The following is a 22,257-nucleotide window of genomic DNA, read 5'->3' as shown; positions in this document are numbered from 1 at the left end:
CACTCCTAACACATATTCATCCCAGCCAACAAGATGGCAGCAAGGAAAGTGGCACCGAGATTTACTAACGCTGAACTGGAGACATTGCTGGACGCCATATAGGAGAGGGCGGGCGACCCTGTACCCCGGGGTGTGAAGGAGGCTGCCAGCCACCGCTGTTCTCTGTATGCAGGTGGCCGAGGCCATCAGCGCCGTGGGCAACACCGTCCGGACCGGCCAGCAGTGCCGGTAAAAACTGAACGACCTCCTCAGGGTGAGTAGGCAGCACTGTGACCCTGGCACTTACCCCCCTCCCACATACCTGTAAACCCCCACCCCCAGTGGTTGGCCGAATCCCCACCCTGCACCAGCTACCCACTCCCTGGTTTGCATACGTCATCGGACTGTCTAACACTGTGCATTTTTTGTTATCCCCTCCCCCCAGGAAAACCGGCAAGAGGGGGATAAGACTGGGTGACGAGCCCCGGAGTAGTGGCCTCTCACCACAACAGAACAGAGAGCACTGGACGTGGTCGGAGGGCCCGAGGAAAGGGCAGTCACCGGGGTGGAGGTCGGCATCGGGTGAGAAAGTGAAACCCTGCTGAGTTGTGGTTCCCCATGGCACATGTGTCACATCCCCCACCCTTCCACTCACCCACCGCACCCCCACATCCACCACCACTCCCATTCCCCCGTGGCCCATTATGCAATCATGTGTCTTGCAGGAGCTGCTGGTGATGGGGCGGGTCCTTTTCATATGCCCCGACCCCAGGCACAGCCAGAACCGCGTTTATCGATCAGCAACGAGGACGAGACCGACATGAACGGCAGTCATTGACCCGCATCCCGTGACACCCCAGAACACGGGTCCAGGGATAACACTGACTTCCCCCCACAGTTGTCTCCAACACCCTCCACCATCCCAGAGACACTCAGAGACACAGGGGCAGATCAGGAAGCATCACACCCACCGCATGGCTTAGAGCAGACTGGTTAGTTAGACTGAGTTACTATAACAAGATTAGCAGGAGAGTCGAACTCAAGTAGGAGAATTGTTAACTGTTCAATAACTGTTAAATCTATCTCCAAGTCTGAACCTTCCTTTGTCAGAGTATACATCAAGGAAGCAGCGTATTCTACATGAAGAAGCATAACACAACAGTTATGTTAGTGAAAAGGCACCTGGGGCACGATCTGGTGTGCACCACACACATTTTCCAAGGAGTCTGATGTGACCATCAATTCACACGAAACCAGGAGTAGAAGTAAACTGTGGCTTTACTAGAACAGTGCCTGCCTGCGACTGGTCTGCTAGTGGGAGCCGCCTACATGGCGACTGCTCTTTATACCTCCCCTCAAGGGGTGGAGTCAGGGGCAGAGCTCACACAGACCCCAGCATGCTACATTATAGGCAGTACCATACAATGGTCCATAGGTGGAGCCCACATGGGCAACAGCGTAATACAGATAATTATATGGTGAATTGTTACAGCAATACATTCACCACAGAGTCCAACCATGTGCAGCAGCAGGAAGTGGTGCTGACCATCCATGCCTCCCCAGGCCAACACCGCACGGGTGGCATCCAAGGTGGAGGCATTGGGATTGACGGTTTCAGCCAGTGGTGAAGATGTCCACGTCCTGGGACACTCTGTGCGGGCAGTGGCCAAGGCCCAGGACTGGGCTGCTCTATCACAAGCAGCCATGTCTCAGAGCCACCTGGGCATTGCAGTAGCGCTCCTGACTGTGGCTCAGTCATCATGGCTGACTGCATCGGCACATTGCCCAGGCGCTGGCTGGCATGGCCCAGCCACAGATGGGATGCCTGGTCTGGCAGGTCCTCAAATGACAGGCACCGCCGTTTCACGTGAGGCCTCATGTGGTACTCCCTTTGCACCTCCTCAGCCTGTTTGGCAGCCGGCTCTCCATCCTAACCGGCTGCCTCCAGCTTCAGCGTACTCCTCCTCGAGCAGCTCCAGCTCGTACAAACACAGTGCATCCCCCAGGGCTGCGGCAACTAAGAGGAAAGCCACCATTGCTGGTTGTATTCTGATATCCATTGGCTGCAGGGGGTGAAGGGCAGACATGTTAGCATGGTGCGTACTCCATGTCCAACCAGGTCCAATGGGCTACATGGTGGCCCTGGCTGACACTTCAGACCCTCCCCCTTCTCCCTGATCCCTGCACCCCTGAGTTGCAGGGATGGCTGGGTGGCGAGTGAGGGCTGGGGTGCCATGCTGGTGTGGTGAGAGAGTGGGGGCTGGTGTGTGAGGGTGATGGGTGGGAGCGCCAATACGGCCGGTGGCACTCTGCAGAACCACAGGTCATGATGGGTGGTCAGTGGGGTGCGCAGCAGGATGGCTGTCTTTCTGTCCGCAGCAATGTCAGTCCATGGCTGGGCATCGGCGGGGGGGGGGGGGGGGGGGGGGGGGGGGGGGGGGGGGGGGGGGGGTCACCCTGGCCCCATGGCCAATCCCATCATCACCTCCTGGCAGCACCCTCCTCCCCCCCCCCCCCCTCCCCCCTCCCCCCCCCCCCCCCCCCCCCTTCCCCCAGCCAGTGTTAGAACCGGCAGCTCACGATCGCGCCTCTGCTTGTTCTACCTCCTTTCTCTCCCTCATCACCCACGGTGCCTGTTCCCGATTTTTAAAAGCACAAGTGAACCTTGCCATTGGGAATTCCCCCCAGTGGAGGCAGTAGATCGCGGAGGCCCCGGAGAATACTGGGTCAGTTCCGCTAATAAAATACAAATGGTGTTTACTGTATGTGTGGAGTAGTTCACATTGACAGCATTGTCTGGGCACTGAAGAATTGTGATTTGCCGTAAACCCAGTCCCCCCCCATGATTTTGGCATCAATACCGATTTTCCGCCCAATCGTCTTTCCTGATTTCGGCATTGGCCAATGAGAATCCTGCCCAGGGTGTCCCTAAATGCTTTTAATTTGCTGCTTTACGTTACGGACCTGTGTTGCCACTATGGGTGAAATAATGGAGATACTGAGGATCTTTGGGTCATTTTCGGGATACAAGTGAAATCTGGAAAAGAGCAAATACTTTCCGGTACATTTGCAGGGGAGGGGAGCCACTTGGGGGTGCTGTCTTTTTCGCCTGGCCGGCTCAGGTTCCGGTATCTAGGTGTCCAGGTGGCCTACAATTGGGCCCAGCTCCATAAACTGAACAATGCAAGTCTGGTGGGTAAGGTGAAGGCCGATTTGCAAAAGTGGGATAACCTTGCCGTGTCCTTGTCGAGTCGAGCCCACTCCATTAAAATTTATATTCTCCCAAGATTTCTGTTTCTTTTCCAATGCCTTCTTGTTTTTACCCTAAATCATTTTTATGAGGGTTAATAGGTTGATCTCATCCTTTTTATGGGCTGGCAAAACCCTGATCCACAGGGTAATTTTTCAAAGATACAGTCGGGGGCCTAGCATTTACGAATTTGCTTTTTTACTATTCCTTCAGAATCACTGACATGGTGCTAAAGAAGAAGATCCAAATGCTTACCAGTTTGGGACAAAACCAGAACATGTGTATATGTGGTTGCTTGGCCCCCCGGAAAACCACCCGTACCTGTCCTCTACCTCCGGAAAGGAGCCACTCATTTTAGCTTTGGTCAGGTGTGCCCGATGCACCACCTAAAGCTGGATTAGACCAAGCTACACACATGAAAATGTGGAGTTTACCCTACGAAGGATCTTACTCCACACCTCATCATCTTTTATAGATCCCAACCCACTCTCCCACTTCACCTCATCCTACGACACAATCTTCCCGTAAATGGCGGGCTACCCTTCTCAGGCCCGCCAGCAAAAGGATCTTCTCCATCAGAGACGTCGGCAGTGCCACGGGAAATGTTAAGAAGGCACAAAATTCCTGATCTGGAGGTACCTGAATGAGTTTAATCACGAAAGCCCAAACGTTGCTGAAATTCCTCCAAGAGGCCCTTGTTTTCACCTCGTTGACTTCCCAGAAGCGAGTTCTGCTGAGGTGGAGGTCATCTACTCTGCCCAGCGCCTCAGTATGGTTTGGTAACCTTTTTTTTTATAAATGTTTTTATTCAGTTTTCGTATTTTATATTGAACAAATTACAAATTGTTAGGAGAGAGAAAAAAAAAACAAACAAAAACAAACACGCAAAAATTAACATACATATTTACAGGTAAGCATCTTCGTAGTAGTAACTGCGCCCCCCCCCCCCCCTCAACATGTTTATTTAGCTTGGTTTTGGGCCTTAGCTAGCCATCGAACCCCCGTAACGAACCTGTTGCCCCCCCCCCCTCCCGCTACCTTCCCCCGACTATTCTTCCTCTTGTACATTGGCCACATATAGGTCCCGGAACAGTTGCATGAATGGCTCCCACGTTCTGTGGAAGCCGTCGTCCGACCCTCGGATGGCAAATTTGATTTTCTCCATTTGGAGAGATTCCGAGAGGTCGGACAGCCAGTCCGCAGCTCTGGGCGGTGCTGCTGACCGCCAGCCAAACAGGATTCTACGGCGGGCGATCAGGGAGGCAAAGGCAAGGGCATCCGCCCTCCTCCCCAGGAATAGATCTGGCTGTTCTGAAACCCCGAAGACCGCCACTATCGGGCATGGCTCCACCCTCACTCCCACCACTTTGGACATTACCTCGAAGAAGGCTGTCCAGTACTCCACGAGTCTGGGGCAGGACCAGAACATGTGGGCGTGGTTGGCCGGGCCTCTTTGGCACCGTTCACATCTGTCTTCCACCTCCGGGAAGAACCTACTCATACGGGTTCTTGTTAAGTGGGCTCTATGTACCACTTTTAGTTGCGTCAGGCTGAGCCTTGCGCACGTGGAGGTGGAGTTGACCCTATGCAGTGCTTCGCTCCAGAGTCCCCACCCGATCTCCATCCCCAGGTCGTCCTCCCATTTCCTCCTTGTTGCGTCCAGTACGGTGTCGTCCCTATCTACCAGTCGGTCATACATGTCACTACAGTTCCCTTTCTCTAGGATACTTGCGTCAGTAGGTCTTCCAGTAGTGTCTGTCGTGGCGGTTGTGGGTACGTCCTTGTCTCCTTTCGTAGGAAGTTTTGAGCTGCAGGTACCGTAGCTCGTTCCCCCCAGCTAGCTGAAATTTCTCTGTCAGTTCGTCCAGTGTTGCGATCCTGTCGTCCGTGTATAGGTCCCTGACTGTCAGTGTCCCCCCGTCCTGCCTCCACCTTTTGAAGGTGGCGTCGGTCAGTGCTGGTTTGAACCTATGGTTGTTGCAGATGGGAGCCCTGTTCGACATTTTGGTCAGGCCAAGTTGCTGCCGCAGTTGGTTCCAGGATTGGAGGGTGGCTGTCACCACTGGGCTGCTGGAGTGTTTTTTGGGTGGGGATGGGAGTGCTGCCGTGGCGAGGGCCCGGAGGGAGGTTCCCATGCAGGAGGCCTCCTCCGCACGCACCCACTCAGCTTCTGGCTCCTGGATCCATCCTCTTACTCGCTCGGCTGTTGCTGCCCAGTGATAGAATTGTAGATTCGGGAGGGCTAACCCTCCCCTGGTTTTTGTTTTTTGTAAGACCTTCTTTGGGATCCTAGCATTTTTACCCCCCCATACGAACGCCATGATGAGTTTGTCCAGCGCTTTGAAAAAGGCCTTGGGGATGTAGATCGGAATGGATCTAAACAGGAAGAGGAACCTGGGCAGTACGTTCATTTTGATCGTCTGAACTCTCCCCGCGAGGGAGAGCGGGAGTGTGTTCCATCTTTGCAGGTCCTTTTTAACTTCCTCCGTCAGGCTGGTGAGGTTCCATTTGTGGATCCCTTTCCAGTCATGGGCTATTTGGATCCCCAGGTAGCGGAATTTATGTCGGGCTTGTTTGAACGGCAGCCCCTTTAGTGCTGCCCCCCCCCCCCCCCCCCCCCCTTGCGGGTGTAATGGGAAGATCTCACTTTTGCTCATGTTGAGTTTGTAGCCCGAGAAGGCTCCAAACTCTTTCAGGAGCGCGATGATTCCGTCCATGCTGCTTTGTGGGTCCGAGATATAGAGGAGCAGATCATCCGCATAGAGTGAGACTCTGTGCTCTCTACCTCCCCTTCGGATCCCCCTCCAATTTTTTGCTGCCCTGAGCGCGATTGCTAGCGGTTCGATTGCTAGTGCGAACAGCAGCGGGGACAGTGGGCATCCTTGTCTGGTGCCCCTGTGCAGCTGGAAGTATTGGGAGTTGGTATTGTTGGTCTGTACACTCGCCATGGGAGCGTTGTACAGGAGCTTTACCCAAGCTGTGAACCCTGTTCCAAGCCCGAACCGCTCCAGTACCTCTATGAGGTATATCCATTCGACTCTGTCGAAGGCCTTTTCTGCGTCCAGGGAGACGATCACCTCTTGTGTTCTCTCCCCGGAGGGGGTCATTATCACGTTCAGCAGGCGCCTGATGTTCGCGGTCAGCTGTCTACCTTTGACAAAGCCCGTCTGGTCCTCTGTGACCACCTCAGGTACACAGTCTTCTAGCCTTTTGGCTAGGATTTTGGCCAGTATTTTGGCGTCTGCATTCAGCAGAGATATGGGTCTGTATGACCCACATTCCGTTGGGTCTTTGTCTTTCTTAGGTATCAGCGAGATTGAGGCCTGTGCTAACGTGGGTGGCAACGTGCCCCTAGCTAGCGAGTCTGTGAACATCTCCCGCATGTGCGGGGCCAGCGCTGTCGCAAATTTTTTGTAGAAGTCCGCCGGGAATCCGTCCGGTCCCCGCCTGCATGGAGCTAATGCTCTCCATGATCTCTCCCAGTGCTAGTGGTGCTTCCAGATCCCGTTTTCTGCCCTCTCCCACAACTGGTATGTTCAGTCCGTCAAGAAACCGGTTCATCCCAGCCTTCCCCGTTGGGGGCTCTGAGGTGTACAGCTCTTGGTAGAAGGCCTTGAAGGTTTTGTTAATCTTCTCTGGTTCTGTTTCCAACGTGCCTCTGGTATCTCTGATTTGCGCAATTTCTCTGCTGGCTGCCTGCTTTCTCAGCTGGTGGGCCAACAGGCGGCTGGCTTTGTCTCCGTGTTCGTATAGGGCCCCGCGTGCCTGGCGGAGTTGGTGTACTGCTTTCCTGGTGGAGAGCAGGTCAAAGTTCCTTTGTAATTCTTTTCTCTCCGCCAGGAGTTCTACAGTCGGGGCCTCGGAGTATTTATGGTCTACCTCCAGTATGGAGTCGACCAGCTTCTGCCTAGCCACCCTTTCCTCCCTATCTCTTTGCGCTTTGTAGGCTATGATTTCCCCTCTTAGTACGGCCTTAAGCGCTTCCCAGAACGTGGAGGGTGAGACCTCCCCGTTTTGGTTGATCTCAGTGTACTCCGCTATGGCCTGCGCTATCCTTTCGCTGAAGGCCTTGTCAGCTAGTAAGGCACCGTCCAACCTCCATTTGGGGCGCTGGGCCCTTCCCGTCTCTAGCCGCACATCCATGTAGTGTGGAGCGTGGTCTGATATCACAATTGCGGAGTATTCCACCTTGTCTATCTCTGGAAGCACCGTTTTCCCCACCACAAAGAAGTCAATTCTGGTGTACACGTTGTGTACTGGGGAGAAGAAAGAGAATTCTTTCTCCCCCGGGTGGGCGAATCTCCAGGGGTCTACTGCTCCCATCTGCTCCATATAGTGGCTGAGTTCCCTTGCCATGTTTGAGGTTTTCCCCGTTCTGGGGTTTGATCTGTCCGTCGTTGGGTCCTGTACACAGTTGAAGTCCCCCCCCATGATTAGTCGGTGCGTCGCTATGTCCGGGATTTCTGCCATGGTCTTTTGGATGAAGCTCGTGTCGTCCCAGTTGGGCGCGTACACGTTAACTAGAACTACCGGCGCCCCATCCAGGGCCCCGCTGACCATGACATACCGTCCCCCTGGGTCCGTAACCGTCTTTGTCGCCCTAAACATTGTCCTCTTGCCAATCAGGATCGCCACCCCCCCTGGCCCTTGCCCCATAACAGGAATGATAGGTTTGTCCCACCCAGCCCTTTCTTACCCGCAGTTGGTCCTGCTCCCTCAAGTGCGTCTCTTGGAGGAAGACTATGTCGGCCCTCATGTTTCTAAGGTGGGTGAGGACTCTAGATCTCTTCACTGGGCCGTTAAGTCCCCTTACGTTCCAGGTGACTATTCTGGTGGGGGGCTTCTGCCCCCTTGCTCCTGTGGGGTTAACCATATTTGTCCGGTGGACGCGCCCCTGCCCTCTGGGGTTTCCCTATGTTAGGGGGCCGTCCAGGATGTCCACTATCACTGCTCTCCCCATGCGGTCGGGTCCCTGCGCTCCGGGGTTCCCCCTTGTCCCGGGGACACCCGCCATGGCCGTCCACTTTGTGTCCGCCACGCGGGTAGTCCCCTGCACTCCGGGGGGCCCCTTCACCCACAGACCGTACTGGGTGGGTGCTTGCAGCAGTTCCCTGTTTCGAGCCCTTGTCTGTGGCACTTTGTGGCCCTATTCCCTTACTGGCCTCTTTTGTCCCTTCGTCCCTGCGTTTCCCCTCCCTGGTCTCTCGCCCCCCGAGTGCCCCCCCCCCCCCGCTCTATCCCTTTCGGGGATACCCCTGTGTACCCCTCCATTGCCCCTCTCTCCCCCATTCCTGTCCCCATTTGCTCTCCCACCTTTGATGGGTGATCCCCCCCCCCTCCCCTGCCTGGCGCCTTCCCCCCTGTTGGGGGTGCGCTGCGGCCCTGCTCTGTTGCGCGCCCCCTTCGCTAGCTTTCCTGCTAGCACGGTGGCTCCCCTCTCGGAGGTTGCTGTAAAAATATGGAACGCTTCACGAATTTGCGTGTCATCCTTGCGCAGGGGCCATGCTAATCTTCTCTGTATCGTTCCAATTTTAGTATATGTGCTGCCGAAGCGAGCACTGGTTTGGTAACCTAATGGAATTCCTGTACCTGGAGAATGTCAAGTACACCATGAGGGGGTCAGTTGAGGGGTTCTAGCAGAGAGAGCAACCGTCCATTACCTACTTTAAAGAATTAGTCATCATCAGTTGGTGGGGAGGGGGGCGGTGAGGAGTTGGGGGTTTAAGTGGCAGGGTGGGGTTTCTTTCTTTTTTGTTTCTCTATTTGCTTTGCATAAGATTAGTTGGGTTTTTTTATGTTGGTTTTGTCTAACATCCACTGTCGGTAATGTGGTTTTGGTTATAAAATTTATTATTAAATGGAAAATCTTTAATAAAAATATATATTTCTAAAATCAGTATTACGGTGATAGTCTGATGGAACAAGGTTTTTTATGAGCATATCAACTTGCGTTTATATTTCCGTATACATGAGTCTCCCTATACATCTGCCACTTTGGTTTATACTCTGTTCTTTAGTTATTCTTCCAAAAATTATTATTCACATTTTCCACATCAAATTAAATTTCCCACTTGCCTGCATTCTGCTAATCTTTCTGTGCCTTTCTGAAGTATTTTATGGTTCATTACACTGTTTGCCAAACCCTCTACTTTTTTCCTGTCAGGGAATTTCATATTCAAGTCACAATCAATGACATGAGCTGAGAATAAAGCCATCTCAACACCCATGCCTTGAATACACCACCACAAACACTTCTCCAATCTGAGCAACAGTCACTCTGAGTCCATTGTTTCCTGTTGGTCAATCAGTTTCCTGTCTGTACCACTACATTTTCTCTCACACCACAGGTCTTAGTTTTTCCAGCGACTCTCCTGTGAGGCAACTCAATGAACAGCTTCTTAAAATTAATATATCCTACAGCTAATTCATTCCTTTATCTACTCAATCATTTCATTTTATTACTTTTTTAAAGCACAGCTTGCCTTTAACAAATCCATGCCGGGGACCCATCATTAGCTCACCAATTTCTCAATAGTTGCTAATTTTACCTTAAATTATAGGTATTTGAACCAATTCATTTTCTATAATTAACTCGAACAATTATTCTACATCATTCTGAAGTACACCCACATTCTCAATCTGTAAAATGATGATGCAATCAGAGAATGATATTGTACCGAATGAGGCTGTTTGGGCCATTACATCTATGCTAACTCTTCGGTACAGATATCCAATTAGCCCCATTCCCCTTCTCTGTTCATAGCCGTGTAAAATTTTCCTTTTGAGCATTTTGAAAGTTACTCCTGAATCTGTTTCTACCATCCCTTCAGGCAACACATTCCATCGACCTCACAAGAACTTGCTGCATATCTTTTTTCTTTCTGGAACCAAAAACCCCGTGTAGGTTTCTCCGTTCGGCGGCAGAGTGTCCACGCCGTCGGAAACGCCGTCGCGTTTCACGACGGCGTTAACGGGCCACTGGGAGCACCGATTCTGGCCCCCCCAGGGGGCCAGCACGGCGCTGGAGTGGTTCACGCTGCTCCGGCCTCCCATCCCGGTGCGAACTGAGTGCCGCGGGATCCGCGCATGCGCAGTGCCACCGCCGTCAATGAGGACATGCACAGTGGTGCCGGCGCCAACCCGTGCATGCGCGATGGCCTCCATCAACGTGCTGGCCCCGACGCAACATGGCGCGGGAATTCAGGGGCCACCGCGCAAGAAAATAGGCCCAGGGAGCGAGAGGCCGGCCCGCCGATCGGTGGGCTCCGATCGCGGGCCAGGCCCTGTCAGAAACCCCCCAGGATCGGAGCCCCCCCCCCCCCCCCCCCCCGACCCTGCGCATAGTTCCCACCGGCTGCGACCCTTTTTAGAGCGGCCACTCGGCCCATTCGGACCGGAGAATTGGCAGCCCAGCCACGTAGAGCGGCCTGCAACCGGCGCCGTGCCAAACGCGCCAGCGCCAATGGCGGCGATTCTCCGCACGGGCGGCGTGATGCGGTTGCTGGGATTCTCCGGCCCGGCGCAGGGCTGGGAGAATCCCACCCGCTAAATCTGTATCCTCTGGTTACCGGCTCCTCTGCCACTGGAAAAACCTTTTCTTATTTACCAATAACTAATATTCATGATTTTGAATAGCCCTGTTCAATCCCCTGTTCTGACAAAAAAACAGCTTCCCCAATCCCACTGATGTTTCACATCTCTGGTCCATTCTAGTATTTCTCTTTCGCACCCTCTCTAAACTCTTAACATCCTTCCTAAAGTGTGGCACAACATTCCAGATGTTTATAAGGTCTGAACATTAGTTCCTTGCTTTTGTTCTCTATTCCTCAAAGTCAACGATCCCAGATGCCTTTGATAGCAAATTTCTCAATTTGTCCTGTCACCATCAAAGGTTTGTATTTGTGAAGGTGGTGACCTAGTGATGTCACTGGACTAGTAATCCAGAGGCCCAGGCTAATGTTCTGGGGACATGAATTCAAATCCCACCACAGCAGCTGGTGGAATTTAAATTCAATTAATAAAATCTGGAATTGAAAATTAATCTCAGTAATGATGCCCATGACAACTATCAAGAATTGCCATAAAAACCCATCTGGGTCACTATTGCCCTTTAAATCTGCTGTCCTTACCTAGTATTACCTACATGTGACTCCAGATTACAGCAATGTAGTTGACTCTTTTTAAAAAATATATTTTATTAAGGCATTCATAATTTTAGCAATTTTCAAGATAAAAAAAAGCCCAATGTAAATAACACCCACTCAACCAACAACCAAACCCAGCCAACATGGCTTACATACACATCCCCCAATCCCCCTTTCCCAGTAACTATTTCCCACCTCATCCAACCCCATGCCTCCCTCTTTCCTTTTACTGCTGACAGCTTATTTTTTCCCAAAGAAGTCGATAAACAGCTGTCACCCCCAGGCGAACCCTGGCAGCAATCCCCTCAGGGCGAACTTGACCCGGTCATGTCACTAACCCATACACCCGATTTTGGGGGCTCCAGGTCCCTCCACACCAATAAGATCAATCTCCAGGCTACCAGGGAGGCAAAGGCCATCAGCCTCTCTCGCCCCCTGGACATCCGGATCTTCCGGCACACCAAAAATCGCAACCTCTGGACTCGGAACCACCCATACTTTCAATACCTTTGACATGAAATCGGCAAATCCATGCCAAAATTCCCTAAGCCTCGGACATATCCAAAACATATGGACATGATTCCCCCGCTCACTATCCACACCTGTCCTCCACCCCTTCAAACAACCTGCTCATTCAGGCCAGTCATATGCGCTCTGTGGATCACCTTGAATTGTATCAGGCTAAGCCTGGCACAACAAGGATGCACTGACTCTACTCAGGGCATCCTCCCACAACCTCGCCTCCAATCCCTGCCCAGTTCTTCCTCTCATTTTTGCTTCACTTCCCCGAACGGTACTCCCTCCCATTCCATAAGCTCTTTATAAATTTCCGATATCTTCCCCTTCCCCACTCCCGTTTTTGACACTACCTTATCCTGTAGCCCCTGGGGCGGCAAGTGCGGAAAGGTCAAGACCTGCCTCTGTGCAAAGTCCCTCACCTTCAAGTCACGGAAAATGTAGTTGACTCTTAATTGCTCACTGAAACCTTACTTCGCCACAAATAGATTTCTTTCTTCTATGGGTGCCTTTTTTAAGAAAATATTTTATTGAGGCATTTGTAATTTTTACAGTTTAACACTTTAACATCTCTTAAACACCCGTGCGGGCCGACATACGCAAAGAAAGAAAAAAAAAACTACCGACAGAACAGTGCTCCCTACCCCCCCCCCCCCCCCCCGCTCTATTCCCTAGCTACCCGTAAACTATATTCTCTGTCCCATTGTAACATTGCTTTGCCTCCCGTTTTCTTCCCCCTCCCCTTTTTCCCTTCCCCCTCTTACTGCTGACGTTCAGTTATCCTTGAAGTAGTCTATGAACGGCTGCCATCTCAGGGCGAAGCCTTGAATTAAAGCGAATTTTCCCCAGACTGAGAAACCCTGCCATGTCACTGACCCACACTCCTAACTTCGGGGGCTACGAGCCCCTCCATCCCAGCAAAATCTGTCTCCGGACCACCAGGTAGGAGAAGGCCAGAACATTGGCCTCCCTTCCCCCCTTGGCCCCCGGATCCTCATATACCCCAAATATTGCCAATTCTGGACTCGGAGTTACCCTTCCTTCCAGGACCTCTGACATAATTTTCCCCAGACTGAGAAACGCTGCCATGTCACTGACCCACACTCTTAACTTCGGGGGCTACGAGTCCCTCCATCCCAGCAAAATCTGTCTCCGGACCACCAGGTAGGAGAAGGCCAGAACATTGGCCTCCCTTCCCCCCTTGGCCCCCGGATCCTCAGATACCCCAAATATTGCCAATTCTGGACTCGGAGTTACCCTTCCTTCCAGGACCTCTGACATAACGTCCACGAATTCTTGCCAGAATCCCCTCAATTTCGGACAAGCCCATGCACATGGTTTGCCGGGCTACCCCCACACCTGTGCTCCACCCTGCTCATCCGGGCTACCGTCATATGGGCCCTGTGGACCAGCTTGAACTGGATCAGGCTAAGTCTGGCACTCGACGAGGATGAATTGACTCTCTTCAGGGCTTTTTCCCACAGATCAAATTCTATCTCTCCACCCAGTTCCTCTTCCCATTTCCTCTTCACCTCCCTGATAGGGGCCCCTTCCCACTCCATCAGCTCCGTGTATATCTCCGAGATCCTCCCCTCTCCAACTTCTGTTTTTGGCATCACCTTATCTTGTAACCCCCTTAGTGGGAGGCGAGGGAAGCCAGGAATCTGCCTCCGGACAAAATTCCGTACCTGTAGGTACCGAAACCCGTTCTCGCCTGGCAACTCAAACTCCTCTTCTAATGCCTCCAAGATAGGAAAACCATCCTGAATGAATAGGTCCCCAAATCTCTCAATCCCTGCCCACCACCATCCCCTATAGCCCCCATCCAGCCCCCCTGGGGCAAACCGGTCATTGTTACAAATGGGTGACAACACTGACGCCCCCTCCAATCTCATGTGCTGCCTCCATTGCCCCCACACCCTAAGGGCTGCCACCACCACAGCGCTCGTAGAGCTCTGAGCCGGCGAAAACGGCAGGGGCGCTATCAGTAAGGCCTCGAAACCCGTCCCCTTACAGGATGCCGCTTCCACTCGCTCCCACACCGACCCCTCCCCCACTACCCACTTCCTGACCATCGATATGTTGGCCGCCCAGTAATAGTCAATAAAGCTCGGGAGGGCCAAGCCCACTCCCTGCGACCCCGTTCCAGGAGTGCCCTCTTTACTCGGAGTTTGACCCGCCCACACAAATCTCAATATCACCGCATTTATTTTCCTGAAAAAAGCCTTTGGGATAAAAATCGGAAGACACTGAAAAAAGAGCAGTGTCGGAAGGACCGTCATCTTTACCGTCTGAACCCTCCCCGCCAGCGTCAGTGGGAGCATGTCCCATCTGCGAAAATCCCTTTTCATTTGATCCACCGCTTTGCCCAGATTTAACTTATGAAGCTGCCCCCAATCCTTAGCCACTTGAATCCCCAACCACTCTGAACGGCGACTCCCTCAGTCTCTTTTCCTGCCCCCGTGCCTGGATCATGAACATCTCGCTCTTTCCCATATTTAACTTGTAACCTGAAAATTGCCCAAATTCTCCTAGTATCTCCATAATTTCGGCCATTCACCCACCGGGTCTGTGACATAGAGCAGCAAATCGTCCACATATAGAGAGACTCTGTCCTCCTGTCCTCCGCCAACCCCCCCCCCCCCCCCCCCGCCCCCCCCCCCCCCCCCCCCCCTCCGCCCCTCCCCACCACTGTCCCGCGCCAGGCATTTGATGATGGGCCATTGCCAAGGGCTCTATGGCCAGGCCAAACAGTAATGGGGAGAGCGGACATCCCTGTCTTGTCCCTCTGCAGACACTGAAATTCTCTGACCGGACTCGGTTGATTCTTACATTTGCCACCGGAGCCTGACATAACAGCCGGACCCAAATCTCTTTCCGAACCCAAACCTACCTAAAATGTCCCATAGGTACTTCCATTCCACCCGGTCGAAAGCATTCTCCGTGCCCATGGCTACTGCCACCTCACAATCGTGCCCCTCCGCTGGCATCATCATAACATTAAGAAGCCATCTACTATTGGACGGCAGGTGCCTGCCCTTCACAAATCCCGTCTGATCTTCCCCGATTACCTCCGGGACGCAATCCTCTATTCGAGTGGCCAAGATCTTTGTCAGCAATTTAGCATCAACGTTCAATTGGTAAATTGGCCTGTACGATCCACAGTTCTCCGCGTCCTTCTCTCGCTTCAGGATGAGAGAAATTGATGCCTGTGATTATGTTGGGGGGGTGTACTCCCAGCTTCCGAGACTCAGTAAAAGCCTCAACCAGGAGCGGCCCCAGTAGCCTGAGAAATTGTTAAAGAATTCCACTGGGAATCCGTCAGGTCTTGGGGCCTTACCCGATTGCATCGCCCCCAACCCATCTATCACCTCCCCAAGCCAAATTGGCCCCCCCAGGTCTTCCACCAGCTCCTCATCTACCTTCGGGAACTCTAGACTCTCTAGGAATTGATTCATATCCTTCTCCCCGGCTGGGGGTTTTCGAGTCATTTAACCGACTATAAAATTCACGGAACACGTCATTAACCGCCCCCGGGTCTATCACTACCTTCCCTCTCATATCCTTTATTTGTCCTATTTCTCTCGCCGCCTCCTGCTTACTCAGCTGATGTGCCATCTTCCTGCTAACTTTCTCCCCATATTCATATTCATAAGGGACATATATTGTCCCTTTTGCCCTCCTCAGCTGTCCCTCCGCCCTACCTGTGGAAAGGAGCCCAAATTCCATTTGGAGTCTCTGACGCTTCTCTGGGTGCCTTTAACCTCCCTTTAACTATTCACTTATTTTCCTAAGACCCTTTAGTATTTCCTTTTATTCAATGTATTATTTCATATTTGCATCTAACCTCCCTTTTTGCCTTTGCACTACATTTAGATGTTCCTCATGATGTTTTCAGTATTTTTAGTAATTTTATCAGAAGCCTCTCTTTTAAGCTTAATTTTAGTTTTAATTAATCCATCAGTGGAACTTTATTCTTTGACGCACCCCATTATTGCTTCAGTGGGATACATTTCTTTTGTATTTTGTGCTTCACATATTTGAAGTTTCTCCACTGCTGATCTGTAAACCTATTTTGCAGCCTTTCTGCACAGCTAATTTGAGGCGGACCCCTTATATTGCTGAAATATGACCTGTTTCCGGTGCAGCACCATTATCTATGGCAGTTCAGTTTCCTTTTCTATTTTTACATTAAGCTTAACTATGTTGTCATGGTTTCCCAAGTGTTGTCCTCTCACATCAGTTATCTATCTGGTTTTTTAAAAAGTATTTTTATTTAGGTTTTGCAGAATTTTTCATAAAAGAACAGTAATAACAATAATAACAAAACTAACTAGAGTGTATATTAACATAGTGTAAAAAGAGGATATAGAATAACAATTAAATAGACATTACCCCACGCGACCCAGTCTTCCCACACCATCCCAATGAAGCACTCACCCCCTACACCCCTCACCCCCACAGTGCCTAGCTCTATCTTTTAAAAAAATATATTTAAAAAAAATAATTTTTATTCAACTTTTCAACAACAAATTTGATCACAAGAGAAAAACAGTAACCCCTCCCCTCCATTACAAAAACAATAAATTAACAAGAAAAAGAAATAAGCATAAAACCATGAGAACAAACCCCCATAATCTTTTAAAAACTTACCTTGAAGGGTGACATCACAGCAAAGCAGTGACCTGATTGGCTGGTAAGGAAAGTGCTCCAATTAGCAGTTGCTGGGAGAAATTTAACTCTTCGTGTGTTGGTAAGTATTGTGATTCGTAAGTAAAATCTTTATTCCTTTCACTTATTAATTATTTGATACTATATTTGTAATCAGTTAAGGTAAAGGGTAAAAATGGCAGGAGATCCCAGACCCGTGTTATGCTCCTCGTGCACAATGTGGGAGCTCAGGGACGTGGCCGATGCCCCTGACTCCTTCATGTGCAGGAAGTGTGTCTAGCTTCAGCTCTTGTTAGACCGCATGATGGCTCTGGAGCTGCGGATGGACTCACTTTGTAGCATCCGCGATGTTGAGGAGGTCGTGGATAGCACGTTCAGTGAGTTGGTCACACTGCAGATTAGAATTGGTGACGGAGACAGGGAATGGGTGACCAAAAGGCAGAGAAAGAGCAGGAAGGCAGTGCAGGTGTCCCCTGCGGTCATCTCCCTCCAAAACAGGTATACCGTTTTGGATACTGTTGGGGGAGATGACTCACCAGGGGAAGGCAGTAGTAGCCAGGCTCATGGCACCGTGACTGGCTCTGCTGCACAGAAGGGCGAGAAAAAGACTGGCAGGGCTATAGTCATAGGGGATTCAATTGTAAGGGGAGTAGACAGGCATTTCTGTGGTTTAAAATTAGACTCCCGAATGGTATGTTGCCTCCCGGGTGCTCGGGTCAGGGATGTCTCAGATCGGCTGCAGGACATACTGAAGGGGGAGGGTGAACAGCCAGTTGTTGTGGTGCATATAGGCACCAACGATATAGGTAAAAAAAAGAGATGAGGTCCTACAATCAGAATTTAGGGAGTTATGAGATAAGTTAAAAAGTAGGACCTCAAAGGTAGTAATCTCAGGATTGCTACCAGTGCCACGGGACAGTCAGAGTAGAAATTCAAGAATAGTCAGAATGAATACGTGGCTTGAGAGATGGTGCAGGAGGGAGGGGTTCAGAGTTTTGGGAGATTGGAACCGGTTCTGGGGGCAGTGGGGCCATTACAAACCGGATGGTCTACACCTGGGCAGAACTGGAACCAATGTCCAAGGGGGTGCTTTTGCTAACACTGTTGGTGAGGTTTTAAACTAATGTGGCAGGGGGATAGGAACCAGATTAGGAAGTTAGAGGTCAGTAAAGAGGCAGCAACTAAAGCCAGTAAGGTACTAGATAATAAACTCATTGTGACTCAGGGGAAGAGTAGACAGGGAAGGGATGATGAACGCAAAGGGACAGGTGGTCTGAGGTGCATTTGTTTTAATGCGGAAAGGCAGATGAACTTAGGGTTTGGATCAGTACCTGGGAATATGATGTTATTGGTATTACTGAGACTTGGTTGAGGGACGGGCAGGACTGGCAACTGAATATCCCAGGGTATAGATGCTTCAGGAGGGATAGAGAGGGAGGGAGAAGGGGTTGAGGAGTTGCATTGCTCGTCAAAGATGATATCACAGCTGTGATTAAGGAGGGCACGATGGAGGATTCGAGCACTGAGGCAATATGGGTGGAGCTGAGAAATAGGAAGGGTGCATCGTTCGGACTTTACTACAGGACTCTCAAAAGCGAGCATGAAGTAGAGGTACAAATATGCAGACAGATTATAGAAAAATGTAGGAGCAATAGGGTGGTTGTAATGGGAGATTTTAACTTCCCCAACATTGAATGGGATTCGTGTTGTGTTGGAGGCGTAGATGGAGCAGAGTTTGTAAGGAGCATGCAGGAGAGGTTTTTAGAGCAGTATGTAAATAGTCCAAATCGGGAAGGGGCCATACTGGACCTGGTATTGGGGAATGATCCCGGCCAGGTGGTTGATGTTTCAATCGGTGATTACTTTGGGAATAGCGATCACAATTCCGGAAGTTTTAGAATACTCATGGACAAGGACAAGAGTGGTCCGAAAGGAAGAGTACTAAATTGGGGAAAGGCAGAGTATAACAAAACTCGGCAGGAGCTAGGGAATGTGGATTGGGAGCAGCTGTTTAAGGGTAAATCCACATTTGAAATGTGGGAGTCTTTTAAGGAAAGGTTGATTAGAACGCAGGACAGACATATTCCTGTGAAAATGAAAGATAGAAATGGCAAGATTAGGGAACCATGGATGACGGGTGAAATTGTGAGACTAGCTAAGATGAAAAAGGAAGCATACATAGGATCGAGGCAACTCAAACCTGATGAAGCTTTGGAGGAATATCGGGAAAGTAGGACGAATCTCAAACGCGCAATAAAGAGGGCTAAAAGGGGTCATGAAATATCTTTGGCTAACAGGGTTAAGGAAAATCCCAAAGCCGATTATTTGTATGTAAGGAGCAAGAGGGTAACTAGAGAAAGGATTGGCCCAATCAAAGACAAAAGAGGGAATTTATGCGTGGACTCAGAGGAAATGGGTGAGATTCTTAAATGAGTACTTTGCATCGGTATTCACAAAGGAGAGGGACAAGATGGATGTTGAGGCTAGAGATGGATGTTTAAATACTCTAGGTCAAGTTGTCATACGGAAGGGGGAAGTTTTGGGTATTCTAAAAGACATTAAGGTGGACAAGTCCCCAGGACCGGATGGGATCTATCCCAGGTTACTGAGGGAAGCGAAGGTTGAAATAGCTGGGGCTTTAACAGATATCTTTGCAGCCTCCTTGAGCACGGGTGAGGTCCGGAGGACTGGAGAATTGCTAATGTTGTCCCTTTGTTTAAGAAGGGTAGCAGGGATAATCCAGGGAATTATAGACCTGTGAGCTTGACGTCAGTGGTAGGCAAACTGTTGGAGAAAATACTGAGGGATAGGATCTATTCACATCTGGAAGAAAATAGACTTATCAGTGATAGGCAGCATGGTTTTCTGCAGGGAAGGTCATGTCTTACAAACCTAATAGAATTCTTTGAGGAAGTGACAAAGTTAATTGATGAGGGAAGGGCTGTAGATGTCATATACATGGACTTTAGTAATGCGTTTGATAAGGTTGATGGAAAAGTGAAGTTGTATGGGGTTCAAGGTGTACTAGCTAGATGGATAAAGAACTGGCTGGGCAACAGGAGACAGGGAGTAGTGGTGGAAGGGAGTGTCTCAAAATGGAGAAGGGTGACTAGTGGTGTTCCACAGGGATCCATGCTCGGACCACTGTTGTTTGTGATCTACATAAATGACCTGGAGGAAGGTATAGGTGGTCTGATTACCAAGTTTGTAGATGATACTAAGATTGGTGGAGTTGCAGATAGCGAGGAGGACTGTCAGAGAATACAACAAAATATAGATAGATTGGAGAGTTGGGCAGAGAAATGGCAGATGGAGTTCAATCCAGGCAAATGCGAGGTGATGCATTTTGGAAGATCAAATTCAAGAGCGGGCTATATGGTCAATGGAAGGGTCTTGGGGAAAATTGATGTACAGAGAGATCTGGGAGTTCAGGTCCATTGTACCCTGAAGGTGGCAACGCAGGTGGATAGAGTGGTCAAGAAGGCATTCAGCATGCTTTCCTTCATCGGAAGGGGTATTGAGTACTAGAGTTGGCAGGTCATGTTACAGTTCTATAGGACTTTGGTTCGGCCACATTTGGAATACTGCGTGCAGTTCTGGTCGCCACATTACCAGAAGGATGTGGATGCTTTGGAGAGGGTGCAGAGGAGGTTCACCAGGATGTTGCCTGGTATGGAGGGTGCTAGCTATGAAGAAAGGTTGAGTAGATTAGGATTGTTTTCGTTGGAAAGACAGAGGTTGAGGGGGGACCTGATTGAGGTCTACAAAATTATGAGGTATGGACAGGGTGGATAGCAACAAGCTTTTCCCAAGAGTGGGGATGTCAGTTACAAGGGGTCACGATTTCAAGGTGAGGGGGAGAAAGTTTAAGGGAGATGTGCATGGAAAGTTTTTTACGCAGAGGGTGGTGGGTGTCTGGAATGCTTTACAAGCGGAGGTGGTAGAGGCAGGCACGATAGCATCATTTACGATGCATCTGGACAGGTATATGAACGGGCGGGAACAGAGGGAAGTAGACCTTGGAAAATAGGAGACAGGTTTAGATAAAGGATATGGATCGGCGCAGGCTGGGAGGGCTGAAGGGCCTGTTCCTGTGCTGTAATTTTCTTTGTTCTTTGTATAACGAACCCGTAGCCCTCCCGCCCTCCCCCGGCTACCTTCCCCCGATTCCCGTACATTGTCCCCTGATTCTTGGCCACCCGGCTATTCTTCCTCTTGTTCGTTGGCCACAAACAGGTCCCGGAACAGTTGCATGAATGGCTCCCACGTTCTGTGGAAGCCGTCGTCTGACCCTCGGATGGCGAATTTGATTTTCTCCATTTGGAGAGATTCCGAGAGGTAGGACAGCCAGTCTACAGCTCTGGGTGGTGCTGCTGTCCGCCAGCCAAACAGGATTCAACGGCGGGCGATCAGGGAGGCAAAGGCAAGGGCGTCCGCCCTCCTTCCCAGGAATAGATCTGGCTGGTCTGAAACCCCGAAGGCCGCCAGTATCGGCCATGGCTCCACCCTCACCCCCACCACTTTGGACATAGCCCCGAAGAAGGCTGTCCAGTACTCCACAAGTCTGGGGCAAGACCAGAACATGTGGGCGTGGTTGGCAGGGCCTCTTTGGCACCGTTCACATCTGTCGTCCACCTCCGGGAAGAACCTACACATACGGTTTCTTGTTAAGTGGGCTCTATGTACCACTTTTAGTTGCGTCAGGCTGAGCCTTGCGCATGTGGCGGTGGAGTTGACCCTATGCAGTGCTTCGCTCCAGAGTCCCCACCCTATCTCAATCCCCAGGTCATCCTCCCACTTCTTTCTTGTTGCGTCCAGTACGGTGTCGACCCTTTATCTAGGATACTTGTGTCCAGTAGGTCTTCCAGTAGTGTCTGTCGTGGCGGTTGTGGGTACGTCCTTGTCTCCTTTCGTAAAAGGTTTTTGAGCTGCAGATACCGTAGCTCGTTCCCCCTGGCTAGCCGAAATTCCTCTGTTAGTTCGTCCAGTGTTGCGATCCTGCCGTCCGTGTATAGGTCCCTGACTGTCAGTGTCCCTCCGTCCTGCCTCCACCTTTTGAAGGTGGCGTCAGTCAGTGCTGGTGTGAACCTATGGTTGTTGCAGATGGGAGCCTTGTCCGACATTTTGGTCAGGCCAAATTGCCGCCGCAGTTGGTTCCAGGATTGGAGGGTGGCTGTCACCACTGGACTGCTGGAGTGTTTTTTGGGTGGGGATGGGAGTGCTGCCGTGGCGAGGGCCCGGAGGGAGTTCCCCATGCAGGAAGCCTCCTCCGCACGCACCCACTCGGCCTCTGGCTCCTGGATCCATCCCTTTACTCGCTCGGCTGTTGCTGCACAGTGGTAGAATTGTAGGTTTGGGAGGGCTAGCCCCCCCCCCTGGATTTTGTTTTTTGTAGGACCTTCTTTGGGATCATGGCATATTTACCCCCCCCCCCCATACGAACGCCATGATTAGTTTGTCCAGCGCTTTGAAAAAGGCCTTGGGGATGTAGATCGGAATGGATCTAAACAGGAAGAGGAACCTGGGCAGTACGTTCATTTTGATCGTCTGGACTCTCTCCGCGAGGGAGAGTGGGAATGTGTTCCATCTTTGCAGGTCCTTTTTTACTTCCTCCGCCAGACTGGTGAGGTTCCATTTGTGGATCCCTTTCCAGTCATGGGCTATTTGGATCCCCAGGAAGCGGAATTTATGTCGGGC

At 50.8% G+C, this 22,257-nt stretch overlaps 1 protein-coding gene and 1 non-coding gene across 14 annotated transcripts in view; both read right to left on the bottom strand.

The window, feature by feature from the left end:
* Positions 1 to 22,257, bottom strand: part of LOC119963039 (protein FAM184B-like) — a 595,873-nt gene that overhangs the window by 140,094 nt on the left and 433,522 nt on the right. The gene's annotated exons all lie outside the window — the stretch shown is intronic.
* Positions 8,682 to 8,788, bottom strand: LOC119963998. The gene has a single exon (XR_005460240.1). It is a non-coding gene; the product is annotated as a U6 spliceosomal RNA (small nuclear RNA).

Source organism: Scyliorhinus canicula, chromosome 3 (genome assembly GCF_902713615.1).
Source record: "Scyliorhinus canicula chromosome 3, sScyCan1.1, whole genome shotgun sequence".
Lineage (NCBI taxonomy): Eukaryota > Metazoa > Chordata > Chondrichthyes > Carcharhiniformes > Scyliorhinidae > Scyliorhinus > Scyliorhinus canicula.
Note: the sequence above shows the minus strand (reverse complement) of the source record. Positions and strands in the feature narration are given on the sequence as shown.